This window comes from Dromaius novaehollandiae, chromosome 3 (genome assembly GCF_036370855.1).
Source record: "Dromaius novaehollandiae isolate bDroNov1 chromosome 3, bDroNov1.hap1, whole genome shotgun sequence".
Lineage (NCBI taxonomy): Eukaryota > Metazoa > Chordata > Aves > Casuariiformes > Dromaiidae > Dromaius > Dromaius novaehollandiae.
In genome coordinates, this window is record NC_088100.1 from 107597572 (window position 1) to 107620506 (window position 22935).

The window sequence follows — 22935 nt, forward strand, 5'->3', positions numbered from 1 at the left end:
ATTATTTAATATTTAAAGAGGAGTCAAAGAGACTTCCATAATTCTGATATAAAAGTAATAAATAATAATAATCATCACTAAATGGGTCTATCCAACATGGGAAAGGAGATCTGGCAACAATCAGTACAGCGGTTGTTAATAATGATATGTTTAAAATAATAACACAAACTAGAAATACACTATAAGATTATGTAATAAAACTAAGTTCATAAAATTAAACAAAGTCAGAGGTAAACAATGCTCTGGGGTGTATTCCTTCCTTCCTTCACCTGCTTTACTCAACTGTTATACTGTGTGCATTTTAAACTGCTAGATTTTATTTTTTATGGAAACAGAAGCAAAAAATTTAAACAGCTCACACTCTTGGTGTCTTACTGCTTCATAGCTGCATGTTGCATAAACTGCAAATGTCACAGTTTTTGTGAGAGGTCGTAATTTTTTAACATAGATCCTTTTTGGTACTTAGGAACTGCAATTTTCTTTCATCCATTATAGTATAAGAAAAATGGCTGATTTAACTTAAAGATCACAAGTAGCTGAGAGAAGAAAGAAGGGAATAGATGTTATTATTTAAATCCAAGTTTGGTTCAGGGTTTCCAGGTAATTTGCAGAACTATTGACCCTTTAAAAAGTGAAGAGAAGGAAAGAAAATTTTGCTTTAGCTTATACGCTAATGCAAACTAAGGCTATTGCCCACATTAGATGTAGTACAGCACAAAAAGAGTGAGTCTAGAGAGAGAAGCGGTGTTGAAAACTTGACAACCCTCTCCCTGAGCTTCAGGGGATTTACTTTGTACTAGTTCTAGTCTGGTGTTCTGGGCTGAAGGCTCTTCAGTGGTTGGAAAACATTGTGTTTACTTTCATCTGGAAGGAATCCAGTTTGCACACTCTGCTATATCAACCAAGACACAATAAGCAGAAACAATGTGATTTGCTTCAAAAGCATACTCCTGATCTCAAGTGGTCATAATCTGGGAAGCAGCCGTAAGATGTTATACATTTTAATGTTATTCATTAGATGCAAGTCTGCTTTCAACTCCTGTAACTAGCTCTAGTTCTGCTGAATGTATATAATACAACAGTTATTCTGAAAGATGAGCTCGTGTAGTCAAAAAAGCCTACAAGCTTCCAAAGCTTTCTATTTGAGACAAATTCTGCCATGCTGAAGGGGATCAGTGGCTATGTGGAGTGAGCAAGTGGAAATGAAAATCTACACACAGGAATAACAGTATTATGGGAGACACGCTGCTCCACAGCTATAACTGAGGCGGGCTTTGTAGGAAGATGCAGTATCTCTCAATAACCAACTGGTATCCTCAGAAAACACATGAAGATACATGAAGCGCACAAAGTGACATAAAGGACATCCTACCCCTTGGTGGTTCTTCAGGGCTTTACTAGCATTTTAGCAGAAATCCAGGTACTTTCCAGTCCTGTTCTTACAACACAGCTATTTGTAAGCTGCCATGATGCACAGTTTTTCTATACCTGTCATCTCCCATGCCATCCATTTTTCTGAAGGTGGAAGAAAAGACTGCTGCAAAATGATACTTTGGCACCTACCAGGATCTGTGCTGCAAACTGCACTGTCTTTCAAGGAAACATGACACATACAATGACTACAGTCCGGATCTTCCTCTGCCCACAACCCCTGAAATATAAAAGGATTCAAAACTCACAATGTTTCTAGGGGTTAGTGGGACACGAGAGCTTTCCAGTAAAACCCCCCTCCAGAGCAAATCTACAGTTCCTCATGCTTCACTGCCCTCTGCATCCCAGAGACAGAGGAGAATGTGAAGTCCAAAATTACCTTTGCTCTTCTGTTTCTCTTCTTGTAAAGACACCCGTGTTATGGTCCATGGATTTCTGGTTAGCATGAAAATCGTATACTGCCAGAAAGAAAAAATTGCTTCGGGTTGCCTTAAATGGCAAGGCAGTTTAAGAACAGGCGATCGTTGAAGAAACAGTCTATTAGGATAATTTTGTGACATCAAAGACATATAAATGGGATGTTTCTACCCCATAACCATCCTAGTATCTCTGTAAAGCAGTAGCATTGTGATGCTGTTGTTTGCTTTATTTTGCTATGAATTCATAGTTTTCAAATAGTCTAGATTTTCATTTGAAATCACGTGCTTTAATTCTATAAATGTTTGTAGGCTGACTCACTCTCCATTAAATCAAAACTGTCGATGTCAAACCAATCGTTTGAGCCAGTAAGTTTATAAGATGTTAAGGAGCAGCAGCAGAACAGAAATTATTCTCAAATAACAAGGAGTAGAACATACGATTTTTAAAATCACACCTAATTACCAATTTTTAGTTAGGTCGAGACATAATTTTAGAGGCAATAGTATTTGCATCACCTGAGATACAACTTGGAATAAAGATATTCTGTTTTGCATGTCATTATTCTACCAACACAAGCCACTGTTCTAAATAAGTATTTTAAATCAAAGTCTCTTTGGTCTGCCAAGACAGGAAAATGAACAGTATTTCATACACACCTCCTAGTAACCCTGATGGAACATAAATGTTAGTTTATTAAGGTAAATGCCACTTACTAGATAGTCATAAAATACTAAGTATCCCAGAGCAACCGCTGAATTGGTTTCAATGTTTCAAAATACAAATTTTTAAAAGCTGAATAATGTGATACTTGCGTATTATATTAGCTTAACTAGGAAAACTCTTCTTTCCCACAAATGCAATCTGGCATGCTGAGGTATAATTAATTATCATGTAGTTTCATTAATTATATCAAAAGAACATGATTTGACCTCGTAACTGTGGTCATTTTAAGAAGAGAGAGACAACTGCTGTGCAAGTGCACATCTTATGCACTCCCAGCTTTTCTTGTTCCATTAAAAAGCTTCTGTACCTCTCTTGGGACCCCACTGGCAGCAGACACAAACAGCACAAACCAGCAGGAATATGCAAAGAACAGGTGTTCCGGCTTATTGCAGCTGTAATGCATGTGGAGGGGAGGGGAAAAAAAAAAAAAAAGCTATTGCTTTTGTCACCCTCTCTGAAATAGCTGTCTACCTGGTGATGTTTCATTTCTCTCACAATACATCTTTAAAAGCTGATATTGTCATGTTATACTCGCACATGGTTAAACAACTAGTAAGGCCCTTTGTGGGAGTTATGGCCGAAAGCACTTTCTTGATTAGCCATAAAATCAAGCATATAGCATAGTTAAGCAAAGATGTTCATAGCAAAAGGAAATATATACACGTAAATGTTGCTCAACAAATGATTGAACAGAGTAAGAAGCCATATAACTAATTGCTAACATGGAAGTATAACCTGAGCCTGAAAGGTACTTCTTCATGACTCTTCTTACACGAAGAGACTAAGTGAACCTTTGAGTTGTGGATCCCGCTGCTCAACTCTCAGAGATGGTGTTGTCGATCAGAACTCTTGGTCAGTCCATAGCGAAACTGCATGAGTATAAAACTGCAATGTAACCAGAATCAAAGGTTCATTGAAATCATGCTGCTGACCTTTTAAAATGACAACATAGAATTGCCGTGACTAAAGAAGCGGCAAGAGGACAGTAAAATTTTATTAGAACTTTTTCAATCTATATTCACAGTAAGCCACATCTCTCTTCAGCTAAATAAACACCAATTGAAATAATGTGATACCAGTGAGTGGAGCTAGAACAATGCAAAATTTCACTTCATGTGAAAATTGAGTACTACAGACACAAATGGCAGCTGGACTTACAGTGCCAGGTTCTGGGAGGCAAAACATCTCTTTTGGTTTATAAAGTAGTGGGAGAAAAAGACAAGAGAGCCACTAAATGTCCCCATTTGTGATGTCTACAACATACAGGGTGGCTTTACTGGTACAGAGTCAGTATGGCTGACGCTGCAGCGTCTAATATGAAATGATCTTAGTGCTGAGGCTACTCTAAAAGATACAGACTGCTAGACCACCAGCTCAAAAATCAAAGACACAAAACAATTTTCCACTCATTCCTCCTAAGTGTAAGCAACCACTGTGGTTCTTAGAAATCTGACTACAATGGCAATTTGTGCAGGTAACAAGTGTAAATGCATGATTGCACCTGTGCAGTCATGGCAACCACACCTGCATAGCAGACAGATAACTGCAGATACATCTTCTATCGTGGCCCTCAGCACTGGAAGATCAGGGCATTTATTTTGCTATTCTTATTTGCGTGTGTGCACATATGTCCCTAATAACCTGCAAATCCCTCTGTTTTGACAAACTGTTAGTAACATGTTAAAGAAAAATTTTCATTTGTATCTGCAAACTTTCAGCAAACTTTGACCAAGTTTAGAACAGGTGCCAATTTAGGGCTGAATATAAACTAATGAGACACAAAAATGTCCTTCTGGCAATTCTTTTACAGAGCAGCAGGGGGGCGTTTCTTCCCAGCCACTTCCTCATATTAAATGCCTATCAATGGGAAATTTAGAATATCCTGTAAGAGTCTTTCTTTAGGAAAACTGCAGAAACCTTTGAACTATGCATCTCTTCCAAAATCCTGGTATAATCACAGTTCATACAACTTAGTTTTTCAAAATCATCTTTTTAGCTTTGGGTTTCAGATTTTCATTTACACACTTCCTGAGGCATGTTATATACCTTTTTTAAAATTCTTTAGAAACACATGGAATAATTTGTTCTCCTGCCCAGTGTCTACAAAGCTTTTTGGAAACAGCAGGATTTCTTTAATGCTTCTTATTGAATTTCTCTGCTTTCTCATTTAAGTGTAGAAAAGCAACTTCTATTCCGTACTCCTCTTAGCAGATTGTAGTAAAAGCGTAGAGAGGAAAAAAAAAACCACTAAAGCTCTGACAGATGGTACCCAGCATTTGACTCATGCTGGGCTCAGCAGGACCTATAGTTTAGAAGGTTAGGACTGTCAAAAAGACTCTGCTTATCAAGTGAATAACAAAGTGTGGACTGCCAGGCTGTTTTCTATAGAAAACTTGTATTTTACTTGTAATTCTTAGCTATCTTTCTGATGCTTCCGAAACTTCTGAGGAGCAGATGCATGTTTTTCTATTTAAGAAACAACTTGGAAGCTGACATCCCAGGAACAGAAGGAGGCACAGTAGGCCTGACTCAAGGAAGTTCTGCCCTCATGATAGTGTCAGCGCTATGGTTTGGTGACTTCAGAAGGGATTTAAGTGCCAGGGAAGAACTTCCCTTCTCAATTCTTCTTCTTTTGCAATCAGGCAAATTTAAATCCTTTATAAAAACTAATCTTCTCTTAGATTATTGCCCCAGTCTGAGGATTGCTTTAGCAAAGTAACTGCGGTAAAATGTGAGTAAAGGCAGAAAGCTCTGAGCATAAAGCAATACTTATCAGTTTTTCTTTTCTTTTTTTTTTTAAAGTCATTTCCAAGCTCACATCAGTCAGCATTTATGCCATTACAAAAGTATCTAAAGCGACTACAGATGTTAATGAACAGACCTGAAAGCACTATTGAAGTCTGGAGCAATGCAAATAAAAGGTTAACAGCTTGTACCCATGTTTACTGGTAAGTCTGGACTTTTAACTTCGGGGGTTGCTTGCTGGTAAAAGCAGTGTTACTGTGAATATGTGACAGGCATTGGTATTAATCATTGCTATAGCACTGTAAATATTTTTAGAGCTTTCTTCCAGAAAATAATGTCAATTAATTTGTTAAACAAGTACCTTGTTTTAGTCATAAAGTAAACTGGTATAGAATTGTTAGCAGCTGCTCTTCAACACTTAGAATTAATGAGATAGTAATTACATAAGAAAATACAACCTTTTTATTGTCAACACTCAAGCCTGTCATTGCCTCATTTGCTTTTTCATTCAGGACTGTGAAAAATGAAATGAGTGAATTGAGTTTTGAAGTTTACAGAATATAATTAATTCAATGTGGATTCACTGCTATGTCTGGACTCAAAGTGGTTTTATAAAAGACTTAAATCCAGTTTGGTACTAAATGCGGAAGGGAGGAGGAATCAGTCCTGGTTCACAGTGAAACAGAGTCAAAGGAATGGACAGCAGTGTGACTACACAGAGATTAATAATTTCAGTTACTCTGCTGCCAGATAACCTCCACCAGAAAAGAACTGTGTGGTCCAAAATTCTCTCATTATAATTAATACTTACTAATTGATATCACATTGACCTTAAGGTTAAGCTAATGTGATATTCCTGAAGAATATAGCTCAGGGTATTTTGTACAAGGCAGTCTGTGTTTCCCAATGTTTGTTACTTGGTTTGTATATTTAAAACTTACTTTGAGTAAGGCAAAGAACAATGAGTATTTTTTTTCTTCACTGTAAAGGAAAAAATCTGGTTTGAAAAGTGTCTAATTTATTTAAGTGAAAGAAGTCACTCACAAAAAGGTGGGGAGGGGGGCAAGGCGTTGGACTGAGTGCTACAACCTGTTGTTTTTCCTCCTACCTTGTCTCCCTTCAGATCAGATTCCATTCCCCAATTCAAATCTCTGCTAATACATTATTTAGAGGTCATGAGAGGAAACATATCTGTCCAAAAATTCAGTTCAATTTGGATTTCATGCAGTTCATTCATGAGCCTGAGTGAAGAAAGTCATAAGAAACATATTTCTGAAGCATCTGTAAATAATGAGCAGTTTTCTCACCCATCACTACAGGCCATATATGATATAGCCTTGCAGAAGCTGATTCCCATCCCCTGATTCAGCACAAACCCAAAGACCTACACAGACACCTCAGGGAACAGACATTTTTCTCTCTGTCTCCTAGGCTCCATCGGCACAGCTCCCTACAAAATCTCCTCTAAGAGCTCAGTGAAAACCCCTTAGGCTCTGCCGAATTGCTCTGTGCTCCACATGCCATGAGGAGCCGTGACCCAGAAGCAGTTTCCCTGCCCCTTCCCCCATTCCAAGCCAGGTCCCCGAGAGGGACTTCAACAGTTAGGGTCAGGGCAGGGAGACGCTTGCCAAAGGAGTGGAATTCCCCTCCTCAGTCTGCCAGGGCCAATTTTTTGATTTTGCAAGAGGAATGTGGAACAAATTATTACACTGTCCAAGACCTTGTGGTTATTTACCAGATTTACCTAAGGCCTGTGACTTTAATCTAACGGACGTATACATGAATTAGTGATGAATGATTCTCGCTGTCATGAGATGTCTGTCAAGAAGACTGAGCAACCTAAATACAAACTAGTACCGTAGCGTAGATGTGATGTGGGACAGAGAGAAGATGAGCAAAGCCATTTTTCAGGGACAGATACGGGAAGGAACTTGGATTGCAGGAAGGAACTTGAATTGGCTAGTTTATACATACATGAATGCCGAAATTTCTCTGAAAACATCCTTCGCAAACTGAAAAATCTGCGTTTTAACAGAGACTCAAAAGCACAGTCAGTCTTAGAAAATGCGCAGTCCTATTCACACTTGCATTTCAGTAAATGACTTACTGTTGTCAGCCAGGTATTAACATGCTTTATTCCATTTCTTCTAATTATACAATTCAGTCATCTATAGCCTCAAATTCTTCATTACTATGTATCCACTATAAATCTTTGAGAATCACTCAACTAAAAGCAGCAGAAACTCACTATCTACACATCTCTATGAGATACAGCTAAGGCACACATCCTTGTGGTATCCAAGCTACAAGTTAGGTATGTACTTTCTAACAAAAGGAACAGATGGGCCGGCCTAGGAACACCTCCCACTATAGTAACTTTAAGCTCTGATATTAAATAAATTCCATGAATGAAGGCCCTGAATACTTTCTTGTTCTCCTGATGCCAAAAAATAAAATGAAAAATGAATTATTAACCACTATCCTGAAGACCCGAACCTGCCCACTGGTTGAGAGTTAATTTCATTAAAATCAGGATGGTTTCTTGTATGAGTTTGGGAAGCTGTTTCATGCCTAGTTCAGAGCACACCATACAAAATAGATCTGCTATTACGTGTTATCTTTTTCAAAATAACCTTTAAACTGCCAACACAATAGAATCATTTCAGAATGTCTCAAAAAAGGATAGGCAGATTTAACCACTGGTCACTCATTTCAAAAGAGATGAATACAAGCATTTTATCACAAACTTCACAGAATGTCATTTTTATTTATACCTGAATCAAAGTAAACACGCAAATACAGCTTCTATAAATTTTATAAAACAGACAGGAGAGGGAGCTCTCTCTTCATCCCACTAGATTATGAATGGATTTTGCTGAACATATTAAAATCTAACCATATTTTTATTCTCTGTCACGTGTTACTTCCTGTCATTCTTTTGTCCTGGGACTGTTTTCTCTTAACAAACAACATTGTAACACAAAACATTCCTGTGTACCACAGAACCTTTTCTTTTTTTTTTTTTTTTTTTTTTTTTTGGATGAATGCAGTAAGTACATTTTTCAAGGCTCTTTTAATTTTGGTATGGGAAAAAATTGAGCATGTAATTCATATTTTAAAAATTGTGTTTCCCTATTTACTAACATACATACTCTGCAAGTACATGTACATCGCAAGTATCTTCCCAACTTAAAACACTGAGCAAGTAATATTTTCATTGTCATCACCATTTATGTGGTCACAGATATTTTGTGTTTATCCTGAGACCCATCAGACCAACCTGAGAATGATGGTAGAACCAAATACATTTTTGAGATAAATCTCCGAAATATCAAATTCAAAAGAAATACATACAAGCAAATAAACCTCAGCTATAATAAACCAGAGACAAAAGGAAGTCACAGCGATCCTACTGTCCGCATGTTCTCACCATGTTTATTTGAAATCTTCCTATTGGAACATGATCTTAATTCACATTCTGAAAAAAAAAACCTGACAGGAGAAATGGTTGTATCTGCATCTGGATATAATGCTAAAAATCAAACTGTGAGTTACATCTCCCTCTTAAAGGATATATAATAAGATTTTCTTAATCCATTTGAAAGAAAAAAAATGTTTTTGTCCCCCAATTTGTTGCAACACCTGAAAGTTCATGGGGTTATGACCCCTCTTTAAGAAAGCATCTTCTACCACCTGCAAATACCCTAGGAAAGCAGTTTGAAACAATAAAACACGTGCTAGTTAACTGTTACCAGGGAAACAGTTATGGTTCACCAATAGGAGGTCTTTAGCCCCACAATGGCTTTGTCTAAAGAAGACATGTCCCAGCTGTTACTGAATAACCATTGTTGTAGATCATCAGGAAATAACAGTCAGCAGACAAGCTAGCGCTCTGTAGGCCCTATATTCTCTTCGTCATGAGAGGTACATGTGAGTGAAATGACATAAAACCACGCATTCTGAAATGTAAACTGAAGCTAAGTAATAATAGTCAAGATACTAAAAATAACCTATTGATAGTGACTCATCATAAATACATAAAAATCTCTTTTTTTTCTTTTACATTTTAGGATGCCGGTTTTTCTCATGCAATAATCTCAAGTCACTAGATGGCACATACTAAAATTACTAATTCAGCTATAACACTAGAAAGTTTCAGAGCCCAATAATGACATTATCCTTTGCATTTACTAGTCGGTAAGTGGAAAAAGCCAATTTTTTTCCTTAAATCAAAAGAATACTTGTTAATGAAGCAACAGATTGGTCTGCTGGTTCACTACAATTTTTTTCAGAGATTCACACAATAGTTAATTTCATTGTCTTGAAATATAGTATAACAGTTTTCAGTCCAAATTTTTATTTAAAATCGAATTTAGCTGACTATATTCATTAGTTTGTGGAACAGATTGAATAACAATTATGATAACGATTGCAGGTTTAGTTAGTTGGGGGGGGTTGTTTGTTTTAAACACAGGGAGACAGATCCCAAATCCTGGGCACTCAATGAAGAGCTCTCAATAACAGCAATGAAACCAAGACTTCATTCTGATACTTAAGAGAACTCTTCTCTCTTGTATGTTTTTATATATATACATATATGCACACACGCACACATACATTTTTCTTCATTCACTCACTCTACAAAACATTACTGGTTATATTAAAAGTTGCAGTGAGATTGTGCTGTGAACACAACAAATACTGATCCAAAAGATCTCAATGAAACCGAGATATTCTATAATCTCAATGTCTTTTACAAAATAGTGTAAAAGAAGTCATTGTGAGTCACACCTTATGAAGACTTTTTTGTATGAATTTTTCAAAAATATGGTACAAAACATCCTTTCACTTCCAAAAGATAAAGGGAAATACATAATCATCTCTAGTCTCCTTCTAAAGCACTTCAAGATTTTCAAAGCAAAAGGCACCAAAGACCTGTTCCTCATCCTTTAAATTATTTGGATCATTTAGCTTTGGCAAAAACAAGTCTCTTGAAACAAAAGCTCCACATCAGAACTGAGTAAATTATTCAAAGTGCTTTAATTTGAAGCTTTTGTAGGCTCCTTTGCTGCTCACAAAAAAGTCTTAAAGTAGGTTAAATTCTTCCATCACTCAAATCTGTTTAGCATATATATTCTCCCTATTATTTGAACGGTAGTCTATTCTTGAGAACTTCAATGCCTAAATCTAAGGGCTGAATTTGAAGTTCAAGCTGTATCAAATTCTTTTAACCACACATACACACATATATACCAGTCACACAGTAGTCTCTCCCTTCCATAACTGTCTAGGTTTAACTCTCAGAAATGAACTACCTAAGGAGCTGAAAATTCACTTTCTGTAACATGCGACCAACATGTAATCCGCCAGCTCTGTGGACACTGGTCAGTGACCTTGAACTGTCGGGTCTCGTGTGTGAAACGCAAGGCTCAGCCCTCATGCTGCACCACTGCTTGGCCACGGGGTCACTGCCGCCACTCTCCACCGGGCTCCCCTCTTGCTAAGCAGCTCCCTGTGCCTGCGGGCTGGCTGCTCCGCGCACCTCTGGCCAGCTGCAGCCAGCACAGCAGCTCCCTGGGAAAAGCGGGCCCCAGGCTGCAAAAAGCAACTGCCATGTTCTCAGGGCTTGTATGCAAAGTGACTCCCCCAAAAGGCTGGCCCCCTTATTTTTGGTTTGATATGGCAGTTCCTCTCCTGTCAGGTGACCCAACACATAGGAATCATAGGAAAATTCAAGCTGGAAGACACCTCAGGAGGTCCTGGGGTCTCCCTGTTCAGAGAGAAGAAATTTGAATGGTCTGGTATTCCATATTACAGGGTTATTTTGATGACTACAGACTCAGGTAATGCAAAATAATTTTTGTTCTGTTTAACTTATGAGCCTAAATATGCCGCAGTCATTCAGCTAAACCTGGTTTGCCTCCAAATCCAGTTTCTTGCCTATTTTGGGTGTTTTTTCTCTTTTATTTCTTGTGCTTACTGTTTGGAATAGGCATAAATTTTAGAAACTATGAAGTCCACAATTAATCTCCTCTGACTTGTTTGTATTTTTGTGTTTGTCATTTTTAAACACCTGCACAATACAAGTCTATTCATAATCTGTGCCTTAGAGAATGCACAACTGAAATTCAACATGACATAACAAGTGAGGAGTCATAAAAGAGGTGAGAATTAGATTGACTGAAGGGGAAAGAAGGTTAGCACCAAAGAACCTCCAGGTGATTGCAGTAATCGAAGGGGAGGTGATGATGACTGGAAACCTAAAACCATTTTCTTTCCTTTCTTTCCCAACTGCAACAGCCAGACCAAAAAAAAAAGACATTAAAGCTTTCGGGAAAGAAATCACTTCAACTTTATTACAACCAGAATGTACGCAGAGAAGGAAGGGGAAAAATTAAAGTTTCTTCACAAGCAACAAACAAAGTAATAGGGTGAGGGGCAAGAAGTGCTTATTCACAGAAATTTAGAGGAAGGTAGTGTTCTCAGTATTGGCCAGATTAAGTCTAAGGTGATTGTGAGGCATCCAAAATAAAGTATCTGGAAGACAGGAATCCACACAGATTGTGAATGTGAAGCAAGTCAGAACCAAACAATACTTTAATTATTATCAATATAGATATCTGGTCTTCTGGAAAACTTCTGAAGAGTTACATTTGATCTTCTAACAATAATCATTCAATCTTCAAATTAACTTTCAACTTTCTTCAACATCTTACTAGAAATTCAGTTTTAAATACGACATGGACTACTAGAAAGAAAGTATTTCTCTCTCTTCTTCAACCTGGATGTAAGTCGCAGACTGGGAAATCTCTGCAGGCAAATGTGATGTCTTTATAGCAATCTCACAATTACTTGTAGAGATTCTACAATCTGGCACCTTCATACACAGTAATTATAAAGTACACAGTTCTTCTTGTTCTGCACCTCTGCTGAGTTGAGCTGAACTCAATCCAAATTGCCTAAGTAGTATGTAGCTCATTGTAAGCCTTTTTCTTAATAATTTTTACGAGCCAAAAGCTGAAAACAAAAGCATTCCTAACTACATAAATTAACTCATTGGACATTAGAAAAGTACTGTTTACAGCTGTATATCAATGAACAAAGTTATTAGAGGTTATGTTTGAAATATGAGAGCTTAAGATTCCATTAAGAGGCCACACCTACTGCTAAGTGAACCAGAATCCCAGCTGGGTTTTCCTAGTGTGACTAGTTCATGCAGCACTGACTGAGTTCAGCTTTTTTAAAATGGTGATGTTTTAAAGAGCTGCTTGATTGATGACTGTTCTAAAATCAAGCTTTGATAATGACTGCAAGAATAAGTCACTTTGAAAGAGGCATTTTTTTTCTCAGATAAAAGAATATCTAGCAGTGCAATTGGGAAAAAAGTAACTTTTTTTCCTCTTCAAATGTTCGTAGAATTGTCTGATATTTGTGAAGTTTTAGTTCATCTTCTCTGAATGACATTCAATAGACTCGTAGTTGGACAAATATTAGGGCTCAGGAAGGCAGCAACTCTCAAGAAGAGATGATCGGAAGTTTTTGAAACATCTAAGTACCCATCTTGCTTGGAAATATAATGCTAAAAGCCTATGTGTGCACAGCAATAATCCTATGCCCAAAAAGTGGCAAGCTGCTTGCAGAAATGAAATTATTTGGTTCTTAGCAGCTTACAGAGAATTTATATTTGAAAGAAGCAGGAAAATACTTGTTGGATCAATGTTAATGGAGCCCTGCTCAAATTTACTACCTTAATGCCAGTGTTTTATTCGCAAACTTGGTGCCAGGGCTTACTAACTATTCAGCCAGATTCACAACATGTTGCTGCGGAGTACAGGCTGTTGAAGTCTGATTGCTAAACTGCCACCCCAAAACTGGAGTACAAGCAGCACCTACAGTATCTGATCTTTAACTAACTGAATGGGGGGAGCTGCAGAGACTGGTCAGCAAAGCTCCCAAAGACAAGCTCATTATGTACCACTCAAAGATTGGCTCCTGCCCTGAATACTGTTTAGTGCAGACACTGTCGTGGAGCTCTGGCTGTACTATAAAAGTGCTGTCCACTCACACAAGCACTGTGGAAGAGCAAGAAAAGTACCGAGGTCACTTCAGAACCGCCATTAGGACAAAGTAGGGTACTTCCGCAAAAACACACTTGAATCAGGACAGTTCTAAGTGGGCCAATATCTTTCAGTCCTTCTTTTGACTTCACCTGGAAAAGGGTAGGAGCTGGGTACAACATTTGAATTTTCAAGACAATCTTACTGGTGACTGTCAAATGCAAACCATGCAAAAGAAATATAAGATCCAGTTCTGCAAAACTGTTGTTCCTGTATGTTAATCCTCATCTATACAAGAGGCCTCATCTACATATTGCCTTTCTTTTACTACTATTCTCAGAAAGGTGCCTTCAGTGTAAAGTGCACATATAATAATAGCAAGGGTGTGCAATTTCAGCAACACAGCACGGATCATGCAAACACAGCCTTATGAAAAGCTGACTGTGTACATATCTTTTCTGTGCTTCAGAGTGAACATACCATTGAACTGAATGGGCCCAGTTCACCTCCCAGTGATTGTGTGTCAGAATTTGAGCCTACAGACTCCAGAAGATAGCCCTCTGGAAAATTCATTCAACTTGAACAAAACTTGAATAAAAGCTGGCTAGGAAGGATAGTTCGGCAGGGAGGGACCTCAATGCTGATGCAGAGCTGTTCATGCAAGAAGTCACAGGCAAGCAGGATCACAATTTTTATTTGGGTTGCAAGTTAGATAAAGACTTTGATCTTCTTTGGTAATGCCACATTAGAGGCATCTTTTATAATACTTGTCACTTGAAAGACCCATCACATCCTCTCATAATCCTGCTGAGAAGCCAAGTATCTCCCTGGGCTGTAAGGCTGTCCCTTAGTATTCACCTCAGCTACTGTGGGCATCTAGGAAGTCAAACTGCCTCCTTCTCTGCTCTTGCTGCTCCACTACCTGCTCCAGCAGAAAGGAGCAGTGGAGAACACATCGCCTGTTCGACTGCACAGGCACTACTCCAGGAGGAGGACGGATAAAGGAATACTATTTAGGAAGAAGAAAAGGCAAGAGAATGATACCAAGGCAGAAAAAAAATGGTTTGAGCTCTGATTGCAAAACTCCACAAAATCCAGCAGCTGTGCTCCACCTTTCACTAAAAAGGGTCAATCGGTTATGGTCTTTTTCTAATGTACAATTCTCACACTTTTCTTCTATTGTTTCATCATTTTACATCTCCTCTGTTCTCCCTATTCACAACAGATATATACTTACTCTGCCCAAAAACCATGTTATGTACTTTCCAGTTCCCAGCACTTCCCAACAAAGCAGTATTTCTCTAGTAGAGTTACCACCTTTATTCTGGGTTTAAATTTAAATAAAGATGGAAATAAAGGTATGGTTTAATCTATTCTTCTCAGACAAGTGTTAATTGACAAACGAAGGCATGCATGTGCAACTACCATGACTACAGCTGATAATTATGCATGCAGATGAAATTGGCATGTTAGCATTTATAAACAAAAACTATGGTGATATCCCAGAATAACTGACAACAATGGCAAAGCCCCATTCATTTCAGTACGACGACTGTTTCAACGCATGCTCTTAAATATGATATTAGGGGCTGGAGGCAGACTTGCAATTGGAACCAACACATTTTCCCCTATCAGGCCCTTAGAAATTATCCTTATTTTTATTAAAATGAACTTGTTCTTGTCTACTGTGTCTTCACAGAGACTGTTTTAATAAGTTGTAAAACATGCAGTGCAATAAAAACATCAGTTAACTTGTAAGGGTTTTTTTAAATTTATCTGACTTCTCTGATCTAATATTATAAATCCATCATTAATTATTCAGTCATCATAAACCCTACAGAGGTATCAGTATGGTGCCATACATTTCTAAAAATGCTGTTGATAAATAATGTGCAGCCTACCTATCCATTTAGATTCATAAAAAAATGCATCAAACAGAAGCTATGCTGGCAAATCCAACCCTGAGAAAGAAATCAAAGTTTCACTGCAAGAACTGACTCAATCAATGCTAGAATCACTCCAGGCTAATCCAAAATTTTACTGCCTTGATTATTTTTATATGAATTTCTTGTTACTCCTATGATTAAGAGAAGCTTTGGTTCATCTTGTATGTTTTAAGTTGCTGATATCATTCTAAATATTTCTTATCTTGTTATATTGCCAGAATTCTCTATGCTTTCACACTTCTATTTTTAGAATGCTGCCACTGTATTAACTAAAATATTGCACACAGAAAGAGAAGAGCAAATTTTTTTCTGAGACTTTCAAGAACTTATCATAAAACTGGAATAGTTATGCCAATTCCGATAATGCACACTTGATACTTTCTGGGTAAAATCTGAGCCCCACTGAAATCAATAAAACCTTTTGCATTATCCTCTGTGGGACCAGGATTCCTCCAGAAGCCTTTTATCCTTAGTCTAATCACCTGTTTCCAGCTACCCATTTTTTTAGCACATATTTTTAACCAAGACATAAAAACGCGTCACCCAGTACTAAAGATATGAAACTAGACTATTCTAAATCCAATTAAATAACACATCCTAAAAAAGCTCTTTTTCTTTAAAAGAAAAAAAAAATGAATCACATGGCACTAGTGAGGGGAACACGTGAACCAGTAACACAGCTTTTCTCCTGTAGCTGCATCAAGTCAGCACTGTGATGACTGCCACCTACTAGTACAGATCACTTTTCCTGTACAGCTGCCCAGGTGTCAAATAGCGACCTAAGACTATCTACTATTTACTGAATTTTTTGAAATTTTTGATCTTTACATTTAGCACCATGAAATATTGGAGCCCCACCTACTATTTATCCAACTGTGAATGTAAGCAAAGCATTTATTATGTCTGAACTTTCCATTAGACATTTTCACTACAAATTACAATAAAAAAATATTGAAGCTTGATTGTTTGATCGTTCAACTGGAAGTTCTAAACTCTCTTTTAATCAGCCTTGCACCCATTTCATAATCTTATTACATCCATGAAAAAAGTCAAAAGAACATTAATGCTGAAGTGTCAAACAAAGAAAAACCTGGAAGTGCCAGAATTAAGGTTGCCTGTGTGTGATCAGTCTGTCTCCTTTGTGCATTTGCAGTGTGAGGTAGTCTTTAAATTACAGCATTACGTGCTTTAAAGCAAGTTTAACACTTTTTTACATAAGGTTATTTTTATGCACAATAAAAAATGAAAGGTAGCCCAAATCTTTCAGAAACTTGGAACACCTTCCCACTCATATAGCAACTAGGAAGGGAGAAAGGGAAGGTGCATAGATGTCTTGGAAAGACATCTGACCTATTCAGGTACCTCTGTAATATTCCTCCCTATCTATTTACACCACCTGGTAACACCTGCCTAAATTCCTACCTAGAAATGGCCTCCTACTGTTCCTTTGGACCCTTTCTTTCCATAAAAATTCTCTAAGCATATATTTTGATGCCTAAAAAGTCCAAATTAAAACAATTGTAATCTAACTTCTGTAGTCTGTTCATCACGCTCTATGATTTCAATACCATGTCAAGAATCACATTTGCATGGTAGCTAGCACTGCATACATGAATGGCAGCAAGCAAAAGGTACAGGCCAAATATGACCAAGCAAGAAGAGGCATTACAAGAATTTACCACATGTGGTTTTAACCTGCTTGTCACCAACAGAATACATGTTTAAGTAGCAGAAGAGAAACACCAAGAAATACCAATTCTCAGTAATGTTACGTTTAGTAGCCTCCCATACAAAAAGCAAGAGATATGCCTTCTGACTCGCATCTCTACTCCTTTAGCCACAAGTTTTCCTCCACTTTCACAGATACACAATAGATGAGAAAGTCTGCTCATGGCTGTATTAGTCTGGCACTTTGTTTGGGACTTTCTGTATCACCTGATGCCTTCCTTTGTCCAGCAAATACTGCTGAACAAGCTGAGCAAATATAATCAGACCACCTGCCAAGCCTCCTCCGGTTTCTTCCAGAAGGCAGGTTTTTCTGACGATTTTCTGAGTTGTTCCCCTGCCAGTATGCTCCAAGGCTGCACCACACACGATTTCTCTCAGAGAAAAACCAACAGCTGTATGCTAGTGATGGTACACAGACCGTATTCTGTGGGCTTCCCAGTTTTATCACACAAGGCAAGGAGAGCAGCCCAATCTTACTAGAACATCTGGTCCAAGCACACATCCTGCCACTTGTGAGAGGGCTCCCTCAGAGCGCAGACCCTAGCGACCGGTCTGGGGTAGGACAGCTGTAGACACTAAGGACAGAATATCGCCCACAGAACCTGAAGGAGAAAAAAGCAGTTTGGCTCTCCTTGCTACAATATTTTGCTGTTGCAGCAAACTATGATGAAACATGAAGTGAATGATCTTGCTTATCATCTGCTGTAGGTAATCAGCTCTAGGAAACAAGCTTATATTTTACTTCACTCTTCAGAAAACTTTCTTGCAGCTTTTATTCAGACCAATCTCTTAGTATCTAATTTCCTTCTTATAATTTAATCAATATCTCCAAGTACATCCAATACATTCTTTTACCTTTGTCTCTTCTTGTGTGCAGTTCTGGCATTTTATTTCTAAACATGTTTGATTCCAGTTACTGTGTTCTCCAGATTTACTAACAGAGCTCCATGACCAAACACACATGCAGAATTGGGTTATAGTTCTCCATTCAGTTGTACTACCTCCATGTGAAAGTACTGACCAGTAGAGTTACAGGAGCATAAAAAGAGGTAAGTGTAAGGAGCTAAAGAAACAGGCGCACCATTTTTAGATGCTTTCCATAAATGTTTTTTGTCAAGCAATTAGACAGTTCGCTTGCATTTGTATTTTATTGTTTTCCCTATTATACAAGAAACCAAATAAGCACTAGCTGAACCAGAAGGAACAAGTCTGAGTTATCCTTTATCAATTGACATGCAAATTAGGGCATGCCAAGTATCACTAAATGGTCGAGGTCTCAGTTTAACAAATGGAGTTGCTTAATAATACTTCTCTCAGAGAAGATGCACAGAGACCCTAAATGGTCTAATGACAGATCTTCACAGGACCAGGTGTTGTCTGTGGAATGATGCCATTTTTTCCTGTGTAAGGCATTCAGGGAAGAATCTTAGCTGACATGAACCTACTTGAAGGCCTAACCTGGATGGCTGTGAACTGGCTTAATCTCAGCTGGCAACTGTGAGCAGTTAATAAATTCTCTCACAGTGGTATCTGGGATTATGCTAAACACAGCAATTTCTTTGCTCTAATGGATTAATAGACCTGCATGGCACCTAACTTACAGAACCAAGAAATACTGTTGCTGTACACAAAGTCCAAACAAACCATGCACAGAAGATTAACCCCATGGTTTATTCAAATCATTAAGTACGCTGAACTCCAGACCCTGCCCTGGTAACTCCTATCCTTCCCAGCATCCCGCAGCAGAAGAACAACCTCTGTGCTAACTGGGTTAACGAATTCTTCTGGTATCACATTTCATTTCAATCCCACTGAAAATGTTACTTATAAAAATGCCATCCGAAAATGCTGGTCTAGCACCAAATTGTAGGCTGATGATGGCTTTTCTGGGCTTAATCCTTCACATCTGAGTTTTTAAAGATTTGGAAAGTTCTGTGTCCAGACCTTTGACTTCTTCCCTTTCTTGTCACAAGTGATTAGTGTTCCATCATAAACCTTGAATTTTCTATTACCCAAAGGAATTGCAATCAGTTTTTCCTGGTAATGTCCCAGCTCAAACCAATTAGGATTCTTGTAGCTTTTTTAACGTGGAAGTTCAACATGCTGAGGAGGAACAAATGATAATCCACTCTTTCAAGAAACACAGCTACTGTATCTATATCCATATTTACAGGATCAAGGATTAATCCAATGTTTGGAAAATGAAGTGTGCAACTTATCTTTATATGCTGTAAATTAAACATCATGAACAGCTTCTTTACCTTTAAAATTTAAGATAAACTAGTGAGGCCATTAGAAATATGCAAATTAAAAGAGTATCTTCCACCTTTAGTTTGAGCACATTAATTTAGAAAATCGTTACAGTTTCATAATAAAATGACAAAGTCATCATCAACTCGTTGGATACTGAAGATCATTAGAGTTGGCTAGCTATTAGGTAATCAAACACAAATCGTGCTATGCTAAAACATACATTCAGTATTGTGGGAAGCAAAAAACCTCCTTGCTACAAAATGCTTCTCACTTTTTTTAAGAAGATATCAAACAAATATGCCATAATTATAATAGTTATTCACAACGCACTGTTTGCACCGTAGGCACTTACAGACCAATCTAAAGATGCAGAAGTCAATGCAAGTCTCCCATTAACACTAGATGGCATTAGACCAGCCTCTGAATACCTAGTAGAAAGGAGTATTGTACATAGCCAATGCACATAAAATAGTTACATTCAGGCCTTCAATTTCACCACAGTTTTATGGCTGTAAGCTCCAAATAGCCTATCTTTATCCTCCTAACTTTTATTTATAGGTGATATTACAGGCAGCATCTGTAGTCGGCCAAAAACTATTTTTGTCACATTAAAATCAAAGGAACCTAATAAAGAATGGCTAACTGATGTACAGAGTTGGTGCTAAGCAAAAAAGGTATGATATAAGCCCTTTTTAGTCCTACAAAATTTTATAAGCAAATCATTCTGAGGTAAAAGTGCACTGCCTGAAATTGCCTTGGTAAAGTGATGTGATTCCTATCTGAGTAGTTGCTAACAGAAGCACTCCTGATGTAAAATTGGACAGTTTTTCCATTATGTCTATATGAACTTAGTTATCATTCTAATTACCAGATGTCACCGGACATGGTTCGTTTTTGCCTAGAAAATGTTGTCTAAATTCCCCTATTCACAGTAAGCTTTTTTTCTTCCACACCCAAGGATCGAGTTTAGGAAAATATCTAGATCACTGTAGGACCAGAATATCTTAACTGACAGATCTAATAAATGGTATGGTACTTGTGCCACAGAAGCAATAGCAAAACAAGTTATTAGCTTATATATGGCTTGCAAAAAATGTAGATTGTCTAAAGATCAATGCACTGTATTCATAACTCCAGATGTATACCTGTAGTTAGAGCTATGAATTGACACTCTTAATAATTGACATGAGCAGACTGTAGCCTGAAGACTACTTCTCATATTCATTTTGTTAATTCTTACAAATAACATATTTGGAAGAATTGGAAAAAATTAACAAAATCATTTGCATACCAAACATAGGCTCTGGTCAAACATTTGAATACTGTTCAGTTGGGCCTAATTCTCAGCCCTGAAACTCAGGAGACACTGATTTTAATTAAAAACTTCATTTTTACATACATCTCGTATCTAATCCATGGTGTGACCAAATATCAGACCCACTCTGAACTGGACAGAATGGGGAACAGTTAGCAGACCAGAGACCTGGGGACAGGGATGTTGCATCAACCCCTGCTGAAAGCTAGTATGGCACATTACAGGGAACTCTAACCTGGATCTCCACATTAGTACAGAATAGTTAAAGCTCCGCCCAGGCATGCTCAGTTTGCCTCCTCCAGTTCCCCTAGACAACGTGAATGATCACTGAACCTCAGGCTGCTGGTTAGACACAGCCAGGGCACTTCTGTAGAGGCCAGTGCTCTCAACAGAGCGGCACAGGGAAACAGAGAGAACCCAGAGAGTATGCTTTACTTTTAAAATGCTGAATGGAAGCATGAACCAGAAAAATTAAACACCCAGTACCACTCACTTCTGTACGGTTAGCATACCAATCTGCAGTCCCTGTGCTTGACAATCACAGCTCTTTGCCATTACTGTCTTTTGTTTGGCATGGAAAATGCTAAGACTAGTTTCAACTATGGAACGAAGCCCTAAAATAATTAACTTCTTCATGACTGGCTTGGAGCAGCAGGGACAATGACGTCATTAAATTATTTGCAGACAGACACATTCTGGATTATTTCTTTTTAGACCCACACTTGCAATACAAAATCCAACTACCTCTAAAATCATTGACTACACTACTTCAAACAGCAGTGGGTGGAAGCAGAAATCTTGATGTGTGAGGATTATGACGACCATATTCTGCTTAGGTTGTGTGTGTTACTCGCTCTCAGTACAGTAAGCTCTTATACAGCAAGCAGACAGACAAACCTGGCTCATACTCATCCAGTGGAAATACAGAGGCTGGCTACCAGCACTCAGGTCTGAAACCAGATTATTCCTTTTAAATGTGGCGTTCTTGCTAAATCCAGAAAATGTGTGAGGAATAGCACAGTAACATTAGGTCTATAGTTCTCACTGCCAAAATGGTGCATACAAAAAGCCCAAACACACTGGCATGAGGTTATAATTTCACGAATTTCACAACTTGAACATTTACTGAATTCGCAGACTCGCCCTGCTGAAAGTCTACATCATTTCCTGTATTTTGGAGAGGCAGAACACTTGCTCACTAACTTGTCTTAAACTATTCAACTAACACACAACAGTTTTGAGTAATGTAAGCCTTGCAGATGTATAAGGCTTGCTAGCAGTGCTATTTAGAGTGACTCTTGATGACATTTATTCTTGGTAATTTTTAGATAATTCATCATTCTGCTCAAAGAAAAGCATAACTTTTCTGAAGAACTGAGTGGTGCAATTAAGTAGTTTTCTTTCCATGCTAGTGTAACTGGCCTTCCTGAGCCTGAGCATTAAAAGTTTAAAATTAAGGGAAAAAAACAACAAACATTAAATGGGGACACTGTAATTGAAATATTTAGGATGTAACCAAAGCCACTGCAGAGTTTTTGATGTCGCAGATACTGCATCAGGAACTGATTGGATAATAATCAGTCACCATCAGTTCCTAATGCATTGCCTTCAGCATCTAAACAAGCATCTATCAATTTCTAACATGAAGAACAGCTGCAATATTGTAATGATTACATATCTGCTAAATATTTACCCACTAAAAACTTGACAGCTCTCTCACAAGAACACAGTATCACATTTAGAGGGAATTCTAAATGTATTAGTGTTCTTCTGTGGGATACCTCACTTCCTACTGTGTTAGGGCCGTGGACTAGACCTGGACTGGGAGAAAAAAATCGCAGGAAAAAACGACTGTTCTTGCCTGACGTGGTTACCCCAACAGTGCATTTCTCTTCATAAAAGACTCGCAAGACATATACAAAATATAAAGACTGTGAAAATGACAACAGACACTTACATTGTGCCTTATTTCAAAGTATCACAAAATTATTTAAAATCTGTTTTGTATTATTATATTATATGCACATTAAAATATGCATATTCATTTATATACACATATCTATGAGACAGAATGAAAATATACAGAGAAAGGAATCTTTTCTTCACTGATGAAATACAGGCCACACTGAGCTGGAACTCACCAAATTATACAGCATATAATATTATCACACAACAGTTCACTCAGGAACTAAATAAGGTATATCCAATTTTAACAGCACATGACATCTAGATAAGTAGAAGGCCACTTACAACTGTGAATCTGATAGATCTTCCAGGCTCTTTCGAGTTCCTGCATCTCCAAAACTGATTTGAACCT

The 22935-nt window shown here is 37.9% G+C and overlaps 2 long non-coding RNA genes across 2 annotated transcripts in view; one reads left to right on the top strand and one right to left on the bottom strand.

The window, feature by feature from the left end:
* The window catches only part of LOC112988176 (uncharacterized), a 154804-nt gene that overhangs the window by 117976 nt on the left and 13893 nt on the right, over positions 1–22935 (bottom strand). The gene's annotated exons all lie outside the window — the stretch shown is intronic.
* LOC135327937 (uncharacterized) overlaps positions 1–22935 on the top strand; it is a 31194-nt gene that overhangs the window by 2195 nt on the left and 6064 nt on the right. Inside the window, exon 2 of the long non-coding RNA XR_010388588.1 lies at positions 5377–5522. This is a non-coding gene — a long non-coding RNA (uncharacterized LOC135327937). The remainder of the gene's footprint in view (positions 1–5376; positions 5523–22935) is intronic.